The 9149-nt window shown below is 33.2% G+C and overlaps 1 pseudogene; it reads right to left on the bottom strand.

The window, feature by feature from the left end:
* Window positions 1-5224: 5224 nt before the first annotated feature.
* On the bottom strand, window positions 5225-8329 carry LOC149511061 (vacuolar protein sorting 38-like; annotated as a pseudogene).
* Between the last annotated feature and the right edge of the window lie 820 nt (window positions 8330-9149).

Here is a 9149-nt window from a genome sequence, read left to right as displayed (position 1 = left end):
CACCTTTGTTTAGCTAAGCAATGCGTATGAGGCTTTAAGCAGACATTATAACTTAAGCGGGGATTGTGAAAGGCCATTTGCTGGGATGGATTAGGCATTCTCCTTGTAACTTGTCAATTGCGGGGATCCTAAATGCTGGTAAATTTGGCATCAGTTCCTGAACTGTCTACTTTATGTTGTTAAAGGTGGTAGCATAATTTTATTCTTTTTTGTTTCTCCTGTTTTAGGTTCCTTAATCATCAAATCTTATATTGGGGCTTTTGAATTGATATAATTGTGGGAACAGTTTAACTCCATCAGTTTCTTTGACCATGTTTGACTCAGCATGGGGATTAAAGAAGACTTTTGGCCCTAAGTTATTTTATATAAAACTTGAAACATTTTTTTTTCAAGTTCGATGACCTTCTAAGTCTAAGAGTATTCTTGCAGGAAAAGGAATGGTAAACCTTATGCTATCTGTTCCTACATTGCCATTGAGACGTGTAAACTTCTATATGTCGTTACTGTCTGAGTTGGCGGTTGCTTCATATCCGATGCTTGTTATGATGGGCATGGTTTAGATATATAGATACTAAAATGGCATCTATCTTTGCATGGCTTTTTGGAAATATTTGAGCTTTCTCTGCAATTTATCAACCAAGTCCGTTCCTGATAAGATTTGGGTCTTACTATTTGAGCCAGTTTTTAACTATATAGATTGCCTTAGGGTGCAGCCATAGAAAGCTATTAATGCTAAATCCTAATTTTTCAAGGCTTTCATCCTGGTCCTATTTTTAAAATATTAAATATTGCAGCTACTTTTTGTTGCAATTGACCTTCAGACCTATTTCTAGATGCTGAAAGAGTAGTAGTTTCTTGGTTGTAACTAATTAAAAAATGCAGGACATAATTATTGTTTCTGGTTTGCCCATTGCAACATTTTTTTCATATCTCTCTGAACAAGGGCTTCTTCAAACGACACTTGTAAAGTAATTATGCAAAGGATTTTGAGAATTGCTACTAATAAGTTTTCATATTGATCTTTTCCCCTTTTTTCTTTCTTTTTTCTGTCTGTTACTAGTATCATTGATGGGTGTGGTGGACTGGCAGTTGGGTCAAAAGAGGGGCTTTCATAGGGCACATTGGCAGGTGCAACTGGAAGGGTGATTTCAGTTATTTATCCTACATAACTTTTAACTGTATGATTATCTTTGCAGCATGAGGTTCTTGAGGTTTTACAGCTGTTCTAAGCATCACATTCTATCTCTAGTCTTTTTGAAATTTAGTATTCGTCTTTGATATAGAACCATTAAGAAATTGATGACAGAATATTTTACATTTTCTGGACTTCCGTGTTATGCAAAATTTTAAGCAGATTTTTCCAATAGCGGTAGAGTAATACCATACTAACGCATGGAAAGTGGTCCAATTTGATAGAACAAAATTTGTGCTCAGTGATCATTTTGGTGCTAAAGAAGAATATTATGAAGTGGGGGTGTTACTCCCTTTAGAAGATGGAAAGCCTTAATGTTAGGGATTTAACTGGAAATTGAGGTGTAATAATTCTAAAGATGAAATGGGGGGAATGGGTGGATCTTTTCATGCTGCTTATGCATTCCTTAAAATTTCATCTAAGATTGTCAATTCAGAAGCATCATATAGAATGTTTGCTGGACATGATAGCTCTAAAATTATAGACAAGGGGACATTCAAATGGGTGAAAGGGTCGGGAACCATGGGGCTTTAATATGTGCAAAGCAACATACATATACTGCTTGGTACTTTGAATGTTTCTGAGTAACGTGAACAGTGAATTTGACCTTTAGATAGAAATTGAATTGTTGATTAGGTTCTTAAAGAAGATCTTGAGAGGTTTAAGCGAGCAAATCCAGGGTAGTTATATGTTTCGAAGTTGCTGTGAATCTGATAGACTAAAAGAAACCTGATAACATAGAAGGCCTAAAATAAGACTCTTGACTTCTTGAATTTTCAGTAAACCAGGAAACTCGTAAATCACCCTTAACCCATATAATTCTAAAGATTCTTTTCCTTTTGATTGCTAGGGAGGGAAACTCAAAGTAATCATTTTGTACTGATGGTTGATATTCGATGTCTGTTCATGTTAGCTTCTTTCAATGGCTCTACCTGCACTCTTATCCGGTGGTCAGTGTCCCTCCTTTATCTTTATATTAAATGGTCCACCTTATAGATATGAGTAAATGAAGAAATCACTTGGTAATTAAGAAAGCATGCATATCTAAGACAAATTGAGAGTGTTATGGTTTTTTTTAATTTTTGCTTAGATAAGCCTTGACTGATATCTCTTCGTAGATACAAGAAATAGTTCCCTGGATGGACTTGGATTTAATTTTAGTGGATTATAAATGAGTAGTCAGACTGAATGCCAATAATTGGATTTTTCCAGTTGGAAATCATCTTAGAGTTCACTATGGATCACTCTGTCTGTGTGTTGGAATGACGGAAAATGCAACATCTAGGTGTTGCTTTGAGTACTGATATATCATATTTCAATATGGTTTGTTCCATATTTTCTGCAGATTAAACGAGTCTCTTACTTCATCCACGCCTACTTCACTGGATCCTTTTTCCCATTTAAAGCATCAATCTATTTTGGTGTCATTAATTATTCTTTTATAGTCATGGTTTACCTTTGGTTTTTCTGGAGGATCCAATTCCAAAGTGGTACCATGATGCTAGGATAAGAGGCTTATTGCAATTAGACTATCGAATTATAATGTGGCTCTCTGAATCCCCCGTCCTTCCCTCCCTGGATTTAGAAGTGATAAAATCCATGTAGCGCTTCCCAGAATTGAACTCTTCTGGTGAAGTATTACTTAGCCTTGCTAACTGAAGTCTTCTAGCATTGTTCTCCGTATGTGGTAACAAAGCCAAATAGGGAACTCAATTATTTTGTTTGCTTAGAATGGCAAGGTTATTTTCTAAAACCTTCTAAAAAATTGAGGTGATAGAGGCAAAGCAGCTTAGAAGATTGAGGTAGAATAAAAACTGAGAGAAGAGTGAACTTACCACAATGAATGCAAAGATTTACCTGTGGCTGTGTTTATTCTAAACCTTTTAGCCTTTGTTATGTGTGCTTGATCATCAATAATGAATTATTACCTTCTTCCTTTACCCTGTTTCAGGGTCTGTTTTTATTTTTATTTTTTTTGGTATCAATGTAAATGACTGTTGATAAGCTGGCTGGCATTTATCTTGATCCCTCTACTGTTTAGCTTGGGGTAATTGTACTTTATAATACTAATAATTTTTTTAATTTTTGACCATAGTTGAAAAGTAGGCAGTTTGAACTTTACCAACACGGTATGCTATCCTTTTAGTCTACGAATTTTAAATTGGGTTGAAGTTCAACTCATGTCTTATGTTCTTTTTTCTGTTAGTAAAGAAAAGGGAAAAAGGAAAGGCCAGTTATGTTATTGGTATTCTTTTTGTGTTCTCCAGTTGGTAAAAGAGAATTCAGTTGAGAATAATATGGTCATTACATGTATGTTTCGGGTTCTGGAAATCATTTAACTTGAAATGCCTGTATTTATGGTGTTGCAACTTGGATATCCACCAACATCGATGGGTCCAAAGCCGAGCAAACCACTGCAAAAGAATAATGTAGTGGTAAAAACTTCAAGTTGTGACCTGTGTTTTCAGTTGCAGGGCTTGTGTGATGGTGTTTCAACTCTCTCAACTAAGTTTTGCAGGCCCTTGGTCAATTGCTGGGTCGAATGGAATGGAATTGGGGAAGAGGGGAGTTTGCAAATTCCAACAGTGGCACTTTCCAAGAAATGGTTTTAAGAACCAAACTCAGATAAGTGATGAGTATTGAGTTGAACATTCCAAAAGATTTGGGTTTCAGGAGGTATTCTAGCTTTCCCTCTTCTCAATACAATCTATTTGATCCATTTTTTACAAAAATAACAATATATTACGAAAAGAGACTATTTTTTACAAATATAACATTCTTTTACAAATAGAGTTGTGCATGAATAAGTTAGGATCAAATAAAATAAAAATCGATTGGTACTTTTAAGTAAAATAACAATTCGTATTATCGTATTGTGTAAAATATTATATTCGAATTATGTTTTACATGAAAATTTGTTATAATTTTATGAAAACATAAAATATAATTTTTTAATTTTATTAAATTTATTTTTGATTTTTTTAAAATTTTAAGTTGTATTGTCTTTATATATTTTATTTGTATCATTTTTATATTATATTATTTTATTGTATTTAAAAATGATAAGTTTACCTTTTTTATAATAAGAAAAATCTCGATTGTTCAATCTTTCGGGTGAGGACAATGTGCTATATTTGACAATCAATGATAAGTTTACTTCTTTTTTTGGTAAGAAAATCTGATAATAGATAAGTTACTTAATTTTTCAAGTAAAGATAAAATATGTTGTATTTGATAACTTAAAATAAGTGATTATAGATCATGCATTTAAGATGATTTTAACTAATGATCACTAACAAAATTTAAACTTAAAATTTCTTTATTAAAAAATATAAATTTTAATCAATTAAGTTAATTTTCGACGACTTGTTCGTAACAAGTTTACTTTCAAATTAAGGTTACTTTCAAGTTAAGGTTCCATACGACCCATATATTTCTATCCTAATCAATCATTTTTACTGTTTATAAGTATTAAAAATTATTTTTATATTGATAATTTTAATATGTTTTAAATTATTTGAATTTTAAATTTAAATAAAAATTATTTATTAGCGTAAAAATAACCCATTGTTGAAAAAAAAAAGAAAAAAAGACAAAGACCAAGTTAAGAAAATTTGACCCTTAAAATCCAACTCCAATGATATCTGATTAGAAATTAAACCATCATTTTATATCAAAAGGTTTATCTTGCAAAGTTTAGTTCGGTTTTTAGAACTTCATTGTCATGTAACTTTTATACACAACAATTTAATTTCCCTATCTTCTCAACTTATATTCTCACCAAAAAAACATATATTAAAACAAATTCAGAAAGGGAACCATCTGAACTTGAATTTTTTCTGTAAGACCAAACAATCTGCTCACTAGAAATCCACTCCAAGCTTGATCTAGCAACAACCAAAATGTGATCTTTTTTAAGGCTTTATGAAAGCTGCTTGGTCAAAAATTTGCACGCGTGCCGTGTGTGAAGAATTATAAGTTGTCCATTTACACTGTAAGTAGCAAATGAAGTTGACCTTAGTAAATCAAAATTCATGAATCCATAAATTCTGAAGATTAGACGGTCCTCACAAGCTCCTTCAAATTTGCTAGCACATGTCGCGGTCCTAAATTCTTGATGTCGATGAAATTCAAAAGTTGCTCTATGTCCTACAAACACAGGGAAGATTATTGTTAATTCAATTCAAAATGAATATTGAAAAGAAAATAAAAAGACAATTAACGTCGTGCATCTCAACAAACATTTCTTTTATACAAAAGAAAAAAGCTGTAGCCTGGAAATAGAGAAAGAACTTATAGCTACTGAAATTTGAACTTTATATCTGTTGAATTTTACTTATGACTGCATAAACCAATTGATCTTACTCATTGACTAACTCTTAAAACATTAGTACAACAAATTAAGACAAGGATGAATGCTAGCTTGACCCATTGAGATTTGTCAAGCACCCATGCATTCATATGAATATGAAGTTGGTCACAAATATACATTTCTAGCCCATTTGCTGTATTTTGGCTTTCTATGCTCAGATAACAAAATTTAACATTAATATTTCAAGATTCCTTAACAGATAATTATAAGGTTAGTATGTCTTAGTCTCATTTGAAAAGTATCCACTCTTTCTCTACTTTTGTTCTTCCTTACAAACCATTTTATATGACAAAACAAAGATTAAAATTTTGAAGAGAAGGGGACATAAGAGTAGAAAGAGAAGGGACCAAAATTGGAAACTCAAATATTTTGCCAGTATGTTTCCTAATTACCCTTTTGATAATTTAGGAGACAGGAGAATTTGAGTGCTATTGGATGTAAGGTCTGACCATCATCATGGTTTTTCCTATTTAGTGGATAATCCTATATCAGACATTTAAGAATAAGGACTGAGCGAATTAAAATTCATTGATGTGCAAGAATTAGATTATCAGAACAAACAGTAAACTTAGTAAAAGATAAACCACATAGAAAGTTAGAAGCAGTGTAAACTTATTACAATAATGTAATTGGATTATAAGTGAGCATTTCTCCTTAAGGAATTTGCAACTAAGCCATTATAAACAAAAGAGAAGAAAAGAATAAACTTCTGGAAAGAACTTTCACAGTAGGGAAACAAGGGGAGAGAAGGACAATGGGCCAGAAACTGGAAAAACAGAAGTTTGGTCATTACCTTTTTCCATTTAGATGTTTCCTGAGTTATGGGGAATGGGATTTGAGTGCCAGACCTCCTTTAGATGTAAGGTGTGGCTATTATCACATTTTTCAAATCTGTTGATAATCCTTCATCTCATTTCATATTTAAAAATAAGGATTTCATGTGACAGTCTGATATGGCTGGTGACGTTTATAGATAGTCTTAAGAGCCTATTCCATGAAACTGGATGAAATTAAATACAATATCTACTGACTTTTCAACCATAATGGTGAAGCTTGATTAGCCACTGCCAACAACATAATATGACTTGTAAAGGCCAAAAACAAACAAGCACTCTTTCTCAAAGCTGTGGATGAACAGCATCTTATAATAAAAGTAAAGGACAAGCAAACTTTGAAGAGGTTTGAATCCAATAACATGCATAAAAAAATGCAAAGAAAGAATAATTCACCAAAAAAATGATAGCATTTGAAAACTCACCTTGTTCAACAAGAATACTGCATATGCTGCTTTTGTTGTGTCTTGACCTTCTAAAAACAATGGAAATTCTGCAGGCTTTACATTTGCAGAAAGTGATGTATTCCATGACAAAGCAGAAGATGTAGGCTCTACTGAAGGCGCATGGTCGTTAATATATGAGCGGGAACCACCCAAGCGCAGAGGATAACGTAAGGGAACTTGTAAATAGGATGTAATTAGTGAAACAGACTGTAAATGAGGAATTAGGGAGAAACAAGAAAGTATAATTAGGTATAATTAAAATTATTGCCTCTGCAAGAGAAACAAGCTATCAAGACTCTGCCCAAGATACTATATTTCCATCTAAGTAATATAAAATAACAGCAGCATCCTTGAGCAACAAGGGATTGTAGGTGGTACATACAAAACTTGATGCCTATAGCTTGATATTATCAGAAAACAAATTCAGTAATAAAGGATAACTTTATATTAACGAAAGGAATAGAACTCACATGTGCAACATATCCTAAGGCAGTTGCAGATCTCTGAACCTCCTTTTTGTCAGTGAAAAAACTCGTCTTTGTAAAAGGAAGCATGGTGAGATTCAGACCTAAAATCATCAAGGATCCTTGGTTAATGGGCTTAGATACAGAAGAATTCCCTGGTGAAGAAAACAACAAAAGGAACTTGGCTTCAGCATCAACAAAAGGAACTTAGATACAGAATATTGAATTAAATATAATGTAAGTAAAAGATATCCAAAACTCCATAATATCCAAAACCTGAAACTACTAGCACATTACCTAGTCTGCTACTGCTTGGATAGGATTCAAGTTCTTGCTCTTGAGTGGATCGAACCAAGATTTTTACAGGATAGAGCAATGAAACTTGTGATATCATAAATTGTTGCCTTGCTCGAAGCTTCCTATGCACATTTTTAGCTTAATGTAACCCCTTTCTTCAGTGAGTAATCTATTTGATTCCTGTAATAAAATCGTCAGACAATCAATCATGCAATGTATGAAATACTACTGAATATATGAAAAAGGAGGGAAATAAATAAGAGCACAAGAAGGGAATAATCCATGACTATTTCAAGGATTTTATAGAATGAGAATCCTTCCCATCTAACACCCCCATCCACTCCCACCCGGGGTGTAAGGGGGGAAGAGAGAGAGGATTTCTTGCTTTAGAGGGGGAGAATATCTAACATCTAAAGCTGAATAAGCAGAAAACTTCTAAAATATCATAAATTAAACCTTCCTTAAAACATCAAATGAAATTCCAAAGATAATTGACATTTTAAGTAAGAATAAATATACTTCACCTGCAATTGCTTCTTTGCCACAGAAAGAGAGATACCAGCAACCAACAGTGATCACACTTCAGCACTAAGCATTTCCTCCTGTTTTTTAGCATCTTCTGTTGCAACCATGCAACGAGTTGACATGTTTCCCATAACTACTTTTCTTGCCTCTAGTCTTTCACGCATCACCTCTAGCTCATTCAGTTGATTCAATGACTCAGTTTTGACCTGCACAGCAAGTTCCCACCCGCTAATCAGCAGGCCAATTAATTAGGTCCAATATATCCCACCGAGAGAGATTAAGAGAAGATGCTAAAAAATTTCGTGCAGACAAAACAATTTCAAATTACAAGCTCCATCTGTTCCTTCAACTGTGATATGGTTTTCTTATTTCAACTTTTCAGATCTCTTAAAATTAAATGAAAAATGAAAAATGAAAATGCAATGCGTAAACCGATTTTCAATGGCATGTTTAAATTACAATATAAAACAATTTAAGGGACCTAAAAAACAGAGAAGTGGAAAGAAAAGATGAAAGGGAAGAAAAGAAATTAAATAGAAGCAATATATAAGTCTGGTACAAATGGCAACAAACCTTGGAATAAAAGGGCTTTGGGCCAATTAAATGAAGGCATCCAGCCCAATTCAATATTTAAGATGTTGTTAAGGAAAAAGTTCCATTATCCAAGGCAATTCTCTTCCCCTTTCTTCCAATAAAGCTTAAGTGACAATTCTTCTTTCTCATATTCTTGGTGAAACATTTAAACAACCCAACAGAAATCATAATACTCCAAACTAAAATTACTGGCTCTACCAATTTCACCATCTACACTGTCCAACCTAGTTAACCATTTATGTGAAGGCACCAGAAGTGAAGACCCCGGAAATCTATTTTCTTCTCTGCTCTAGGACTAGGAGCCTATCAGCTGTCAAACACAGCTAATAAAAGTCCAGTGGGAAAAAATTTATATATACAGAGAACTATAACTTCATCCTTCCATCTTTCAAAATAACAACATTGAGCATAAAACTAAAATTATTG

The sequence above is a fragment of the Durio zibethinus genome, chromosome 27, assembly GCF_047325235.1.
Source record: "Durio zibethinus cultivar Kanyao isolate XHJ-2024 chromosome 27, ASM4732523v1, whole genome shotgun sequence".
Classification (NCBI taxonomy): Eukaryota; Viridiplantae; Streptophyta; class Magnoliopsida; order Malvales; family Malvaceae; genus Durio; species Durio zibethinus.
The sequence above is the reverse complement of the archived record's forward strand: the minus strand, read 5'-3'. Positions and strand labels throughout refer to the sequence as shown.